Source organism: Sorex fumeus, unplaced genomic scaffold (genome assembly GCF_029834395.1).
Source record: "Sorex fumeus unplaced genomic scaffold, SorFum_2.1 ptg000072l, whole genome shotgun sequence".
Taxonomy (NCBI): domain Eukaryota; kingdom Metazoa; phylum Chordata; class Mammalia; order Eulipotyphla; family Soricidae; genus Sorex; species Sorex fumeus.
Genome location: NW_026606129.1, coordinates 60,676,450 through 60,694,194, shown reverse-complemented (window position 1 = coordinate 60,694,194; position 17,745 = coordinate 60,676,450). Strand labels below are relative to the sequence as shown.

General features: G+C 38.8%; 1 protein-coding gene across 3 annotated transcripts in view; it reads left to right on the top strand.

Moving 5' to 3' along the window:
- The window catches only part of FHIT (fragile histidine triad diadenosine triphosphatase), a 1,773,722-nt gene that overhangs the window by 1,339,758 nt on the left and 416,219 nt on the right, over positions 1–17,745 (top strand). The gene's annotated exons all lie outside the window — the stretch shown is intronic.

Genomic DNA, 17,745 nt, shown 5'->3' with positions numbered 1-17,745 from the left:
TGTTTTAAATCTATATTTTAAAACGTAATCTTCCAGACCTTGTGTGTCAAGATTGTATTTTTCTATTTAATATAAAGTTATTTATAGTCATTTAGAATCACTCACATAATACAATAGTAGTTACACCCAGGGCACTAAATTAGGACATCAAGTAGATTATTTTTAGTAAATATTAGTACAGTATTGGCATTTAATGGCTATTGCTTGGTTGCTGATAGATTGAGAAGGTAGCTTTCTGAAGATGTCACTCAGAAGTGAAAAACATTATGTAAAGTTATTGTTGGTGTCACATTAGCTTGTACCATAGTAGTTTGATAGCAAGTATTTAAAATTTATTTTTCCCAACATGAGTTTGAATTTTTGCACTGTGGCATGGTTGGAATAATTTACTTTTTCTCACTGCTTGCAAAACTATTTAGGAATCAAGAGACAAAAATTTGTGGGGCTGGAGTGATAGCACAGCAGGCAGGGCATTTGCCTTGAATGTCGCCAACCCAGGTTCGATTCCCAGCATCCCATATGGTCCCCTGAGCACTGCAAGGAGTAATTCCTGAGTGAAGATCCAGGAGTAACCCCTGTACATTGCTGGGTGTGACCCAAAAATAAAAAAAAATTGAAACAGAAATGTAAGCACATACCTGATAAAAATTCCATTAAGCAGAGACATTGTTTTTCTCTCTGCCTCAAAAATATTTGCAAAAAGAGTAACCAGATATGCTTTCTAGCTCAGAAAATGATCTGCTTTTTAAGCAGTGATAATGCTGGGTTCATGCATGATATCATTAAAATTGGTTCAAGTATAACACAAAGGAAAAAAATAATGGATGAGGATATATGTGCATATTATAGTGCATATTATATGCATGCATATTTACACATATAGATACAAATATGTAATGGATTTATCAATAAAAGCAATATACCACTATTGGAAACATCCATTTCCTTTCATATGACATCGGATAATAGGGAAGAGAATGCATAAAAAAAACAGATCAAGCTAGGAGATGCATTTTGTGGGAGTTTTTTTGTTTTGCTTTTGTTTTTAATACTGAGCTCACTAACTTTCACATAGTTGGGATGCAATCACTGCAATCACTGTCCTCCTGTTGTTCATCAGTTTGCTCGAGCAGACCCAGTAATGTCTCCATCGTGAGACTTTGTTGTTACTGTGTTTGGCATATCGAATACATCACGTGTAGCTTGCCAGGCTCTGCCGTTCAGGCTAGATACTCTCGGTAGCTTGCCGGGCTCTCCAAGAGGGGCAGAGGAATCGAACTCAGGTCGGCCATGTTGGCTGTGTGCAAGGCAAACACCCTACCCGCTGTGCTATCGCTCCAGCCCATAGTTGGGGTGAATAATATTAATTGTTACATATGCTAAGAAAGGAAAAGTTTAGGCATTGTTTGACTTTTGACAGTTCCCCATAAAGTTTTGCAAATGTGTGATATGTATGAACACTTAAATGCATCATTGAGTATAATTATGACTTGATCTAACACAGGACTTCTGTACTTTGGTATGTAGGTGTGCAATTTCTCTTTGTTTAAAAAGAGATTATTCTGCACATCCTTTTCATTTCTCTCTTGAATCCTACAATGATCTTAATAACAAAGGAATTTTATTGACATGGGTGACCTTTTTTGCTAAGAAATTCTTTATTACGTATAAAGAAGAAGGTTGTTTTTAAGTTCTTATTCATTTAACTTTAACTTTACAAATTAATTTGAACATGTCAGGAACTTTGGATGTAAAGAATCTTTCTTTTTGTCTTTGTGAATCTCTTATGTTTCCATAAGACCTTTCAGATCTATGGACGTATGTAGTTAAAATCCAAACTCACTTTTACATACTTACAATATATTTATATACTAAATAATCTATTGTGTAATATAATTATTTAAGGAGATATGATGTCCCCGGTTTTGGAAACTCTATATTTTCTTTCTCTGAGCCTAGCCATCAGATTCTGAAGTTTACCTAATAAATAATAGTTAATTTGAATTAAATATTTTAACTAAACATTGCTATACCTAAGCAAAGATTCCCTTGAAATTATAGTAGGTCCTTGGGTAGAGTCAGAGTTAAGAGAACAGAGCAAAGGGACTCATAGCAAGAGGTAATAGCCTAAAATGACAATTAGCAACTTAGGCACACAGCAGCAATTGACCTGGAGTGCATATGTAATCTGTCCATGTGGGAAGGTTGGATAGAGTACAGGGATCCAAATGATGGCAAACTGTATAATGACATAGTTTAGTTACTTTATTTTTCCTGCTGATATTATTTGAGTTAATGTCAAATAGGAGAGTTGGGCAATACAGTATTAAATAAGTCTAAAGTTTCAATTTGAAAATTTGAATAAAAACTTGTTTTTTATATAAGGAAGATAATTGGAAGGAAAATAGAGAATTTGATATAAAATAGCTGGAATAGATTGAGCAAAGATATTGCAGAAAGAGTGCACAGAGAGCATGTTCTCAAGTGACACTTAGTTCTATCTCAAGATGGGCTGGAGTCATCAGTGAACATCAGAGAGGAAAGCTCCCAGTTCAGGAAACAGAGTGTTCTGCTGTAAGTGAAGACCAGTGAGTAGAAGCTAGGAGGATTGAGGGAGAGGCTAGAGGTAGAAATGGTCATTTGGACAAGTGACACATCACATCATATGGGTTTGCAAAGTAGCTTGGTGATATTTTACTGTAAAGGTAAAGGTAAAGGCCCTCCCGTTGATTGTCGATTTGCTCAAGCGGGCCCAGTAACGTCTCCATTGGAGACTTTGTTGTTACTGTGTCTGGCATATCGAATACTCTCGGTAGCTTGCCGGGCTCTCCGAGAGGGGCGGAGGAATCGAACTTGGGTCGGCCATGTTGGCTGCGTGCAAGGCGAACGCCCTACCCGCTGTGCTATCGCTCCTGTAGAGCAGAGTTTTCCAAAATGAGTGATTCCACCTCCTATGGGTGCTGGAACAATCCAGGGGGGTATATTATAGCAGTCTTTAATGCAATGCATGGGGGAGGGGAGGGGGGATGGCACTTTCTGTTTGTACACTTAGATTTCTCTGTGTGTGTGAATTAAGTTTTGTGCTGTTATTGTTTTGAAAACAAAGACTGCCATAATCTGATTGATATCTGTGTAAGTCCACTCTGCTATGAGGAGGATAGAAAGTTGGCAGGTCCTGAGTACAATCAGGAGGTCATTTAGAAATGTTACATACACCAATTCCCAGGACAGCAGTTATGACCTGTCCTACTAACAGCATCAGAATTTGAAATGGAAAGATGTAGAGAGTTTCAGAAAGTATTTTGGAAATAGAATTAATAGAAACTTGAACTAGTGATTTTCTGTTTGTTTGTTTGTTTGTTTGTTTGAACCACAGCCAGATGTGCTCAAAGCTTACTTCTGGCTCTGCCCTTAGGGATTACTGCTGGCAGTTTAGCTCTGTCCTCCCATTGTTCATTCGTTTGCTCGAGTGGGCACCAGTAACGTCTCACAACAAATTGTGAGACTTGTTACTGTTTTTGGCATATTGAATACATCATTGGTAGTTTGCCAGGCTTTGCTGTGCGGGTGAGATACTCTCAGTAGCTTGCCGTGCTCTCCGAGAGGGGTAGAGGAATTGAACCCGGGTTGGCCATGTTAGCTGCATGCAAGGCAAACACCTTACCTGCTGTGCTATTGCTCCAGCAGAATTCATTTACTTTAATATCCAGCTATCCTTTGCCTCCAAGTCTCCTCCTTTTCAGCAAAGAACAAGCACAGTAATTTGTGATGCTTTTGATTTAAGGATAGAGAGAGGAATCCATGGAAAGATGGGACCCAGTGTCAATATGGCAAGAAACCATCCCTGAATATGTGTTCAGGGAGAAACAATTTAGAATTTAAAACAAAAAAAATAAACAAAAAACCCACTTGTTTTATAACATATGACTCTTGTTTACATTTTAAAAAATTTTTTTATTGATGAATCACCATGAGGTACAGTTACAGACTTAGAAACTTTTGTGCTTGTGTTTCAGTTATACAGTGCTCGAATACCTATCCCTCCACCAGTGCCTATTCTGCACCACCAATGAACCCAGAATCCCTTCCACCCTCCACCTCATCTCTCCCGCCCCACCCCACCTCTGTGGCAGGCTATTCCCTTTTGTTGTCTCTCTCTTTTGGGGTATTGTGGTTTGCAATAGAGGTATTGAGTGGCCATAGTGTTTGATCTATAATCTACTTTCAGCACACACCTCCCATCCCGAGCGAGTTCTCCAACCACATTTTACCTGGTGTTTCCTCTCTATCTCAGCTGCCTTTTCCTCCAGCATGTGAGGCCAGCTTCCAAGCTGTGGAGTAAACCTCTTGGTACTTATCTCTGTTATTCTTTGGTGCTAGTCTCCCATTCTGTTACTTTATATTCCACAGATGAGTGCAATTTTTCTACGTCTGTCTCTCTCTTTTTGACTCATTTCACTTAGCATGATACTTTCCATGTTGATCTACTTATATGCAAAGGTCATGACTTCATCCTTTTTTAACAGCTGCATAGTATTCCATTGTGTAGATGTACCAGCATATCTTTAACCAATCATCTGTTCTTGGGCATTCGGTGTTTTTCCAGATTCTGGCTATTGTAAACAGTGCTGCAATGAACATACAAGTGCAGATGTCATTTTGACTATACTTTTTTGCCTCTCAGAGATATATTCCCAGGGGTGGTATTGCTGGGTCAAATGGGAGCTCAATTCCCAATTTTTTGAGAAGCGTTCATACTGTTTTCCAAAATGGCTGAACCAGTCAGCATTCCCACCAGCAGTGTAGGACGGTCCATTTTGCCCCACATCCATGCCAACACTGGTTGCTTTTTTTTCTTTTGGCTGTGTGCCAGTCTCTGTGGTATGAGGTGGTATATCATAGTTGCTTTGATCTGCATCTCCCTGATGATTAGTGATGAAGAGCATTTTTCCATGTACCTTTTTGTCATTCATATTTCTTCCTTGAGAAAATTTCTGTTCATTTCATCATCCCATTTTTGACGGGGTTGGATGTTTTCTTCTTGAAGAGTTCAACCAGTGATTTTTATACCCTTGATATCATCCCCTTATCAGATGGGTGGTGAATAGTCTTTCCCATTCTGTAGATTGTCTTTGTATTTTGGCCACTGTGTTTTTTGTAGTGCAGAAGCTTCTTAGTTTAATATAGTCCCATTTGTTTATCTCTGTTTCCAATTGGTTGGTCAGTGACATGTCTTCTTTGAAGATACCATTAGCCTCAATATTGTGGAGTGTTTTGCCGACCTTGTATTCAATGTACCTTATGGATTCTGGTCTGATGTTGAGGTCTTTAATCCATTTTTATCTGACTTGTGCATGGTGTTAATTCGAGGCCTAAGCCCAATTTTTTGCATATGGTTGTCCAGTTATGCCAGCACCATTTGTTAAAGAGGCTTTCCTTGCTCCACTTCACATTTCTTGCTCCCTTATCAAAGATTAGATATTCATACATTTGGGCTTGTGTGTAGGGGTATTCCACCCTATTCCATAGGTCTGCCACTCTGCCTTTTTCCCACTACCATGCTGTTTTAATTGTTACCGCTTTGTAGTAGAGTTTGAGGTTGGGGAGGGTGATGCCTCCCATAGTCTTTTCCCCAAGAATTGCTTTAGCTTTTTGTGGGCATTTGTTATTCCATATGAATTTCAGGAGTGCTTGACCCATTTCTTGGAAGAATTTCATGGGTATCCTTAGAGGGATCACATTGAATCTGCATAGTGCTTTGGGGAGTATTGCTATTTTGAGAATGTTAATTATTCCTATCCACGAGCAGGGGATATGTTTCCATTTCCTCATGTCCTCTTATTTCATGGAGTAGCGTTTTATAGGTTTTTTTGTTTTGTTTTGTTTTGTTTTGTTTTGTTTTGTTGTAGAGGTCCTTTACCTCCTTAGTTTAGGCTGATTCTGAAGCAATTAATTTTCTGGGGCAAAATTGTGAACGGGATTGCTTTTTCATGTTTCTTTCCTCTGTCTCATTATTTGCGTATCAGAAAACCATGGATTTTTGGGTATTGATTTTATAGCCTGCGACTTTACTATACCAGTCTATTGTTTCTAGGAATTTCTTGGTAGAGACTTTAGTAATCTCTAGATATAGTATCACAACATCTGTGAAGAGGGAGAGCTTGATTTTTTTCCTTTCCTAACTGGATGCCCTTAATATTCTTTTCTTGCCTCACTGCTCTGCAAGTACTTCCAGTACTATATTAAACAGAAGTGGTGAGAGTGGACATCCTTGTCTGTGATCCTTGTCTTGTCTGTGATCTTAGAGGCAAGGCCCTTAGATTTTTCCCATTGAGGATAATGCTTGCCATAGGTTTGTGGTAAAAGGCTTTGACTATCTTGAGGAAAGTTCCTTCTAAGCCTATTTTGGCGAGAGTTTTCATCATAGACGGGTGCTGGAACTTATCAAATGCTTTCTCTGCATCTATTAATATGATCATATGGTTTTTATCTTTACTTTTGTACATATGATGAATTATGTTGATTGATTTCCGAATGTTAAACCATCCTTGCATCCCCAGATGAATCCACTTGGTCATGGTGTATGATCTTTTTGATGAGTTGTTGGATTCTATTTGCTAATATTTTGTTGAGGATCTTTGCTTCCATGTTCATCAGGAATATTGGCCTATAGTTTTCTTTGTTAGTGGTATCTTTATTTGCTTTCGGTATTAGGGAAATATATGCCTCATTAGAAACTGTTTCAGATTATGAGACTGGCGCGCTGCCTACTGCGCTAAGAGGGCCGCTATTTGGGCTGGAGCGATAGCACAGCGGGTAGGGCGTTCGCCTTACACGCGGCCAACATGGCCGACCCGAGTTCGATTCCTCCACCCCACTCGGAGAGCCCGGCAAGCTACCGAGAGTATTCGATATGCCAGACACAGTAACAACAAAGTCTCCAATGGAGACGTTACTGGGCCTGCTCGAGCAAATCGATGATCAACGGGAGGGTCTTTACCTTTTTTTACCTTTTAGAAACTGTTTGGGATAGTTCCTGGTTTTTCAATTTCCTGGAAAAGCTTGAGGAGAACTGGCAACAGGGTTTCTTTAAATGTTTGGAAGAATTCACAAGTGAATCCATCCGGGCCTAGGCTTTTGTTTTTGGCAAGTCTTTTGATTAAAGTTTCAATTCCCTTGATATTAATGGGTCTATTCAGGTATTCCAAGTCTTCTTAGTTCTGCCTTGGGAGATTAAAGGAATCCAGGAATTCATCCATTTCTTCTAGGTTCTTTTGTTTTGTGGCATACAGACTCTCAAAGTAGTCTCTGATGATCTTTTTAATTTCATTGGTTTCTGTTTTGATGTCCCCCTTTTCATTTCTGATTCAATTTATTAGGTTTCTCTCTCTCTCTCTTTCTCTCTCTCTCTTTCTGTCTCTCTCTCTCTCTTTCTTTGTGAGACTTGCTAAGTGGTTTATCAATCTTGTTTAATTTCTCAAAGAACCAACTCCTGGTTTCACTGACCTTTTGGATTGTTTTTTGGGATCTTGTTTACATTTTAGCACTAAAGAAGAATTTATTGTTTTTAACGTTACAAAACAAAATAGTATGGTAGTATTCCTTGGCTGTAGACATCCTTGTAGTCCTGCCTTCAGTCTGGCGACTTCAGATTGTTCCACTGGCTACTTTTATTTTCTGTTTTTTTGGGTCACTCCCGGCAATACACAGGAGTTACTCCTGACTTTGCACTTGGAAATTACTCCTGGTGGTGCTCAGGGGTACCATATGGGATGCTGGGAATCGAACCCTAGTCAGTCGTGTGCAAGGTCAACACCCTACCTACTGTGCTATTGCTCCAGTCCCATCCACTGGCTACTCTTTAAGGGCAAGAAGCTGTTCTTATGGTCTGTTCCTCTTAAAAACTTTGATTCTGACAATTGTTTGAGTGGCATTCTTCCAGTTATGGACAAGAAGCACATGAAATATTGAGAAACTGTTCATTCAAGAATAACAGCTTCTGCATCTGGGGAGTTAAAGAGATAGTACAGTGGGTAGGTGCTTTCCTGCATGCAACTTGGGTTGGAGCCCTGGAAACCCATAAAGTTGCCCCAGCCAGCTAGGGATGATCCCTGAGAGCAAAGCCTGACTAAACATGGAGCAGAACCGGGTGTGGCCCCAAACCAAAACCAGCTCCCACACCCACCAAAAACAAACAAACAAACGAACAAAAAACTCCCTAGCACTCAAACCTCAGCATCTGTTATGTGGTTGTTCTGTAAATTAATTCACCAGATGTACAGCTTCCTAGAAGCTTGCACGCTTGTATGTTTGTATGTAAGTGTGTCAGATTAGATGATGATATAATTACCTAGGTCAAACAGCGGAAAGAGAAAGAGGGGTGTGCTCCACTAAGACATGGAGAAAGGATTCTGATTCTGAAGAACAGTTACTTTACAAAATACCAGCACCATGTATCAAAGAGACATCAATGGCATAGAAGAGTATGAGGTAACAACTAGGTCTCAGTCCTATTGCTTTGGTGTAAATTCCAGAGTGACACTAGGTATATTCCTTTACTTTCCTGGGTCTTACTCTAATGAGGAATGTTTATTGTACATCTTTGTGTTATAATTTATTTCCTAAAAGTATAGTACAATGACTTGTATTAGAAAATACTTTACACTATAATATACCTGCTTATATAATCGTGCTTTTTATTTCGTACCTCCTGCCATAAGATTATGAAAGCTACACAGAATTAGAACTGAAAAATGGCCAATTCCAAGTCAAAAGCAAATCTTTCTATGACTAGCTTGTGATGCTGGCAGATGGGAAATGATAGGAAATTCTAGAAGGAAAAACAAGGACCCGTGGTTTAATTCTATTGATGGCTCTTTCTGGGACTTAGTTTCCCATATTTGAAACAGAGGGTTATACCAGTTTAGAACAGTTCAAATAGTCCTTTGTGAAACTTTGATTTTGCCTTTCTTAAATCACAAGAGATTTGATTTATTTGATTCTTCAGCATGCACACATGATTGTTTTTCAACTATTCATTGAAATAGTTGAGAATTGGATTTCGTCCTTTCAGCCCTAGCTTTCCCTTTGTGTGCTCAGCAGTCTTGTAAACAAATAGCCTTTCTCCTAAGCAAAATTCGTTTGTAATATAGCCATTTCCTAATCAGAAGGGAAGGAATATGCACCTGAAATAATTTCTTGAGGATTTTATCCACTATTTGCTTAGTGCTGTGTTATATTTAGCCTCATTTTAAGCTCTCCAATTTCCTTTGAAATGCACACGGGAGAAAAATGAGGAAGGCAATTGTAAAACAATAGAGAAGGCATTTAAGAACGAATAGAGAAAGGCTTGGCGAAACCTACAAATGTTTGGAAAATACTTCAAGACTTTTTTCAGAACCTTCCACACACCACCTGTTCCTCTCATTTGGGGATTAAATGGGATGCATGCGCTGCTTTCAAAGCTATCAAGAGCAATAGATGTTTTCCTTCTAAGTGAATAAATGTAAAAAGTGCTTAGTCACCACCTTTTGGCTGGAAGCACACCTTGCTTCTGAATTTTTTGAAGACAAAGTTTTATCTCCACTTTGTACCTCCCTGCTTCAAAATTGCCCAGTTAAGCGGAACGGAACCTCTTTGGTGTAAGGGACATTCAAAGCGCTCATCTGCATGAAAAACACCGCCTCTTAATTATGTAAAACATATATTAAAAATAATTTTCTGCTTCTAACTGGGATCAAGGCTCTAGGGCTGAATCCTGAAATTTAATCCTGTTCAGAGCTGTCCTTTTCGTCTCAGAATTATCTGCTAATCTTAAAACACTGTGACACTTCTTCCTGAGGTGTCATTTTCTCTTCTCTTTTTTCTCTCCCTTGCCTGCAAATGATCGTGCAGCCCAGGAGGCAGCCAGCTCACCAACTCCTCTGCTTGAGGACACAAATCCTTCACATTAGGAGACATGATATAGGGGAATATGCTGTGGTTTTGGCATCCTCTTCCCTTTCACAGGTGTCTTATTGCATTTTGACAGGTGTCTGACAGGAGATGCTGTCAGAGCTGGGATTTAACCTTGGAATGCCATCTTCAATTAGGGCATCTCGGGATCAGGCACAAAGAAATGGATCTGAGTAGTTGATGCCCCAATATTGTTGTATTTAATTTCATTTCAGAACTCGATACATTGCCGGTGTTGGCATTTTTTTTTCAGGTGCTACAAAAATAGGTGTTGGTGGTGCTCTATCACTAGAACTGAGTTTGATGAGTTGTTCTTGTTGAGGAAGGCAGATGAAGCAGAGCTGTCATCTTAAAATATATTCAGTGGCAGGCAGATCTGCTATTGTTTTGATACCTTCACACTTAATGCGGTCTTAATTTATCATAAATGTCTAGACTGCTAATAGCAATGAAAATCATTTGAAATCATTTTTTGAATATAAGAGAACTAAGAAAACAGATGATTGAGAACTTGAAATAGAGAGAATGCTGTTGTGGGTAGACTCCCTGAGAAGCTGTGTGCTGGGTAAATTCAGATGTTTGCATATACTGAGTCCTGTTTTTTCCACTCTTAGTGTTATTTATTTTTGGTTTTGTGGTATTTTTTGTTGTTTTTTTTTTCTGAGAGCATATATATTTTTATTCTGCTCTACCTTAGCAAGAAAGGCATGATTCTTTCTCTCTCTTCCCCTATATATACGCACATATATATGTATATATTGCATATTTGCTATACAAATAGAAGAATTCATTTGTCCTTGTGGTAAGTTGAAGTTGCACATTTTTTAAAGAAGTAAATTGGAAACACTGGTTTTGCCTTTAGTTAGACAAAATTCAGGATGTCAATTACCTCTCCCTGCTATGATGTCCCGATCCTTGAAATTTATGAATGAATTTCTTTACATATACATTGGGTGAAGATTGCCTATGGAATTGAGGTTCCTAAATAGTGACATTAAATGAAAATGACTCTGGCAATGCCCAATGAAGACTTATTCCTGTTGTTATCTTAAGAGGTAGAAGGCAAAAGTGAGAAAGATGCTATGTAAGAAGAGTATGGTCCATTTTTGAACAATTTAAACACGGAGGAAGAGAACCATGCATGAGTCAAGGTGGTGTTGGTGGGCCCCACAGGTGGCTTATGTGAGGCAGGGAGAAGAAAGTCATTTTCTCCCAATCAGCTTCTGCCACCAGGGACCCAGCATTGCTGGCTTCTTGTCCCACCTCACAGAAAAGAATTTCAGAAGTCGCCAAGCAGTGAAGTAAAACAGATTTTATTTGGAGGTTTTTTTTAAGAGAAGGAGGTACAGAAAGTGGGAGAGAGTAATGTGCTCAAGAGAGAATCAGGACTTCTTGGCTTTCTGGGTAGATAAGAGTCTATTGCTAGAGTTTTTGTTAAGTGGGTAGAATTGGGAGCAGTTTTCTTTGATACTCTTTTTCTTGACCTTTGTTCCTGTTGGAACTTCTCTGGGAGGTGAAGGGGAGGGATCCAGCCTCTTCTGGTCTGGGGTAGCTGAGGGTTTATCAGATTAAAGGAAGGAATTGAGGATTCTCCAGTAATTTCCTTGAGGCCCTTTCTGTAGAGAGGAGTCCAATCTCCTCAGGGTTTGCTGCTGGAGAAGGTCTTATAAGGTCTTGCTTTTTGTATCCAAAAGGTGAGTCAGTCTTAGTACTGGTGGCTTTATTACTTCCCAGAAATTTCTTTGCCATGATGGGGGGTCGAGGATGCTTCCCTAAACTACCTGCTAGCATCAACGGGATATTAGTCATCTGTGGATGGTGGAAAATGGATCTCCAGAAAGAATTTAGCTCTACCCACATATTGATTTCTTAACTAGTCAGACTTGTGTCATAATTCTAACCTATGAAACAGTGAGATAATTGATTATAATTTTTTAAAAAACATTGTTGTAATCTAATCAGCAACCATAGGAAATAAAATGACCCCTTAGTGAGACACTATTTTTTTATATTTATTTCTGAGTTATGCCTTTGGGCATGAAACAGAGTTTTACCCATTTGGAAGTTATCCCTTTCTATGACAAAGATGTTTTTGGCACCAGTCTGGTTTGGGAATTAAACATGTTAAGTTTTAACAGCCACACAATCTGTTTTCTCTACCCTGCTCCCAGAGATTATACAAAGAAATGCATTATTAACAGCTATTATAAAATCCTTAGAGTTGATTTATTTTGTTTGTTTTTGCTCACTAGATTTGTTACTTACATATAAATGTTTTATTGTCATTATTTCTATTAATATTTTGCTGTTCTAGCTAGGTCAGATATACCATCTTGGTAGGCTTGGCAATAGTTTCCTTGTGCTGAGTTCTGCTCCCCTTTCATAGATTCTTAATCTTACCTCATGTTTTCTTATAGAATTTGTCTTTACTATTTTTATTCTTGAGCCAGATAAAGGAATGTGATAGAAATAAATGAACAGTTCATCAAGAAATGCTATTATGTTTATATGACTTTGATTTACTTTGGTTTAAAGTTTTCCCTTAATTTAGAAAAAAAAATAATAAAATACTAACCTTAAAAATCAATTTTCTTTCTTTCTTTCCTTCTTTCTTTTTTTCACTCTTTTTTTTCACGCTTTTTCACAGTTTTCCTTCTTCCTTTTTTTTTTTTTTTTCACTCCATACCCAGTGATTCTCAGGGCTTCCTCCTGACTCTGTGTTCAGGGAATACTTAAGGGTTCGAAGGACCATATGGTAACTTGGGAATTGAAACTGGATATTCTGCATGCAAAACAAGCACCTTACCATTGTATTATGTCTCCAGCCTTAACCTTGAAAATCGTTTATATCATTCCCGAAGTACTATGTAGACATAAATTGATTTCTTCCTTTACCATGGTCTGTTTTGTGAAGTGTTCATTTATCTTTGAAGATGATCGTTGCCTTTTGAGTTAAGCAGGTGAAGATGTTGCCTGTGTTCTGAATCCATGTCATACTAAGACTAAAGATCTGTGTGTGCCAAATCTCATCTGGTTCCAAGCTGATACAGCCGAATCATTGCCTTTATAAATTGGTTCCTATTATGTAATCAATTTTAATTCATTTAAGAAATATATTGTCTACTACATTTCCACCATAACTTATTAAAAGAATAACCATTATTTGATTGCAGGTGTGTCTAGAGAAACATATCACTCTACTGTTCTTTAAAATATCTTTTTCTTTCTAATGTAAATCAGGAGTATAGCTTCTGTGAACACAGTTTAAAAAGGACAAATAACGCTTATTAGCAGGTAGTATTAATAGGGTAGTCTCCCCAAACTAACCTAGATTTCTCTTCTGTGCAGCACAGGCCTCAGAGAGGTTTAATATATGTTTGACCACATGGAGTCCACCCATGCCTGCCCTCTCCTCTCTGATCCCCTCAGGCTGCCAACAAACCACATTTTAGCTACAAGTCCAGAAAGTTGTTACCTTTTTTTTTACTTTCTTGTCAATAAAAAAAGCTTCCTTTCTATAAATGAAATTTCTTACTGACAGTGAACCACCCAAACAGACTTTGGCAGAGATTAGAGAATGAATTTGTGAGAATGAAAATTCTTACCTACCTGATCATTATTCTTAAAGTTTGGGAGAATCAACTCTGTTCAGCAAAATCACTTACATTTGCAAAGATATCTTTACTAAATAAGTTGTTATAGATTACTGCTTTTCAAAAAAGAGAATTGTCTACTCTCTCTCAATCATCTGGAGCAAAGAGGCTAAAGGTCTTCAAATGGTCAGTTAGGCTACTTGTTTATTATAGATGAGTATGATGAGATAATATTTGAAAATAGTATTTAGTGTTTCCGATATGCTCTATCTTGCTTGCCCCTTTCTTTCATTTCCAACTTGAGGATTTTACCATTATCCTCAAGTTCAGTATTTATGTCATCTCACAACAGTAGAGCATTGACTTCTTTGAAATTATAGCATTTATCTCCTATAATCTGTTTTACCCCTAAATATTTGTTCTCTGATTGGCTACAGTTACATGATAAACTAATCGTCAGAGAGATCCATTAAGGATACTTTACAGTCCATCAGTTCTGAACTATACAAGTTCTCAACGTTTTACTCCAAATATATGTACCAGAGAGAGGATTGTAATCTTAATTTCACTGGTTGTTCTAAGAGGTTCCCATCTCTTTGGTTACTGTTGGGTATAAAACAACAACAACAACAACAACACTCTCCTCCCGTTGTTCATCGATTTGCTCGAGTGGGTTCAGTAACGTCTCCATTGTGAGACTTCTTGTTGCTGTGTTTGGCATGTTGAATATAAAAAGAAGACAGAAAACTGAAGCAGTTTCCTTTTGAAGGTGTGAGACTGACTTGCTGCTAAATAAGCCACTGAATTAACATAGTATTATTCTCGATTTTCTAACTCAGTGGGGCTAATTTAGTACTCACATGCTATAGAAGTGTTTGAAATGTAATTTCTGTGGTGATGAGTATGTAGGGTACAGTTTTGTAGGAAAGAAATTTCAGATTTATTCCTCAAATTTCTTGTTTGGGAAGTCATGTAGTTTCTTTGGTTAGACACTTAGTGAAGTGTTAAATTAACTCTAAAATTCAACTTTGCTGGGTCATGTAGACTTTTCTTTATGTCCAGGGGTGGTTGGACAGCCACTATCAGATTTGTTTGTTTAGATATTACTTTGGCTCTGGATCAAATAAAAATGTTCACTACACATTAACAATGAAGTTGAGATAAGTGAAGCAGTTAGGATAGTGTCTGACTAACAATAAGTGCCTTTTAAGTCCTGGCTATCATTGGTATTGTTTTTGTTCCTTCTGTTTTAACATGAATTTTTTTTTATTTCCTGTTATCTTAGGTAGATAAGCTTCCATTTGTCTTATAATGTAATGAACTGGTATTTGTTGTTGAGACTTTCTTTCATTATTTGCATTTGTGACCCAAAAGGTCATTAGTCTGCCTAGTTGGCTTTCTTCTTTCCATCCATTCTCCTAACTATCCATTCAGTCTGGCATCTGCACATTTATTTAGTCAATTTTTATTAAGCTTTATCTACTCTGCCAAACAGTGGACATCTAATAAGGGCTCAGTAACAGTATCTTCCCACATAAAGCTCATGGTCGATTGTAGACAACTCCTCCTCCAAAAAATACAATAAGCCCATCAATTAAATTAGTAGAAACTATGCTAAGTGCTCTAAAGAAAGCAGGTATATCATAAAGCCAACAAATAAGAATCACTTACATTTGTTAAGACCACAGATTATAGATCTTTGTGAGATGGTGTTTTGGAAACAGTCTCCCAATATTCAAAATCACCAATTTTGGAACGATTTAGAATTGTATAACCTGCTGACATCCACCTATCACCACCAGTTGACACAATTTTATAATGATTCATATGCGGCTTGTTATCAGACCTGGAAGATTCCTTCTAATAAGTCCCCAGTTTCTTTTTAACCTCAAAATTCTTTTTGAAGCAACTAACTGGTCTAGAACACATTCCCTCATAAATATCCCTTATATACTTCATCCTGATCAAGTCTATATTTGTTTGCTTAAGCAACTAGTGTGTGCCAGGCACTTTCTTTTTTTTTTTTTTTATCATTTTGAAGTCACACTCAGTAGTTCTCAAGAGATATTCCTGGCTCTGTGCTCAGAATAATTCCAGGTAGTGTTCTTGGAGGGCTGGAGCGATAGCACAGCGGGTAGGGCGTTTGCCTTGCACGCAGCGAACATGGCCGACCTGAGTTCGATTCCTCCGCCCCTCTCGGAGAGCCCAGCAAGCTACCGAGAGTATCTCGCCCGCACGGCAGAGCCTGGCAAGCTCCCCGTGACGTATTCGATATGCCAGACACAGTAACAACAAAGTCTCCAATGGAGACGTTACTGGGCCCGCTCGAGCAAATCAACGAACAACAGGAGGGCCTTTACCTTTACCTTAGTGTTCTTGGAAGTCAATGGGTATTAGGAAGGAACCTGGTTCTGACACATAACCCCTGCACTCTGTCTCTTAACAGTGTCAGAGACTTTTTATAGGTGTGGGTATATAACCATGAATTATGTGCATAGTACTAATTATAAGCCAAGTTTCTGGATCCAGTTAAAGATATTTGTTGGTTAACTATAGTGTATATTATTAAGTTTTCAGTTCTTTCATAACTTCAGAAGATGCATTGTCTTCAGAGGAGAGTGGAGCAGCATTGAAAATGTAAAGGAGTTCAAACCCTCTCCAAGAAGTTCCTCCACTATGCTCATTTATGTAAAGGAAGGAGTGGTCTCTTCTGACTATGGAAACCAGGGAGGTGTTTCTGAAGTAATCAACACTGAGATGACTCATAAGTTGTAGTTAGGATTTCTATGACTTGACAATGTGGGATGGTACTTCAGTTGGAAAATCAGAATTTGAGGCACAAAGTTACAGGCATGAGAGAAGAGAAAATTTAGTAACAGGAAAGGTCTAAAACAGAGGTCCTCTAACTAACATCCTGGTGTTCTTTCCACTCTACTATGTCATCTTTCTAAGACCATGTCTTTGATCATTGAACTTCACATTAAAATCTACTTTTCACTGGCAACTATATCTGAACCACTTAATCACTTAACTTCCCGTTAGTCGTCGATTTGCTCGAGCGGGCGCCAGTAACGTCTCCATTTGTCCCTGTCGCATGCTAGTGTAGCCCAATGGCATCTCTTCGCTCCGGGAACATGGAGGGCCTCAAACCGATCGTTCATGATCTTGACAAAGAAGTCTGACCATCTGGTAGGTGGGCGGCCACGCGGTCTCTTGACATCCCGTGGAATCCAATCAGTAACAGCTCTAGTCCAACGGTCGTCTTTAAATCTCATTACGTGACCAGCCCATCTGATTTTCGACACCTTGGCATATGAGACAGCGTCCCTGATCCTTGATCGTCGACGGATGTCAGAACTCCGGATTCGTTCTCTCATTTGAGTGAAATGTGATATTCCAAGCATAGCTCTTTCGATTCCTCTTTGGGAGACCTGAATGGCGTTCTCATCTTGTTTGCGTAGGGCCCAGGTCTCTGAGGCATATGTTAATGCAGGAAGAACAGTGGAATCAAAGAGATGTGCCCGGAGCCGGAGGTTCTTCGTCCTCTTAGCTATTTCTTCGACGTTCTTGAAGGCATTCCAAGCCGCTCTCTTCCTCCTGCGCAGCTCGGGTGCCAGGTCATTTGTCATGTTGACCTCTCGACCTAGGTACACATAGCTGTTGCATTCGGAGATGGTCCTTCCATTGAGAGCGAATGGGGCATCAGGAACAAGGCTGTTTCTCATAAACATTGCCTTCGTAAGATTCAGCTGTAGTCCTACCTTTCCACACTCACGGTCAAAGTCGGCCAGCATTTGTGCCGCTTGGCTGATGTTTGGTGTTATTTCTCGAATATTTCTCACTTCTTATTACAGCTGTATCACTGTATCACTGTTATCCCATTGTTCATCACTTTGTTCAAGCAGGCGCCAGTAATGTTTCCATTCATCATAGCCCTGAGATTTTAGCAGCCTCTTCTTACTCAATCCTGCCCAACGGTGCCATATTGCAGGCTCTTTCAGGGTCAACTAAGACTCAAAATGATAATGAAACTCCTTCCAGGTCATGCAGCCAGAAATTGGCTGCTTTACTCTGTGAACCACATTTGCCAGAAAGGTATAAAAGAAACTACTAAAACCTTTTGACTTTCCGACATGCTTCTCTGTAATTGTTTTTGGCTTTTTAAAAGTCCAGGGTTCTCAGATGACTCCGACTGCCA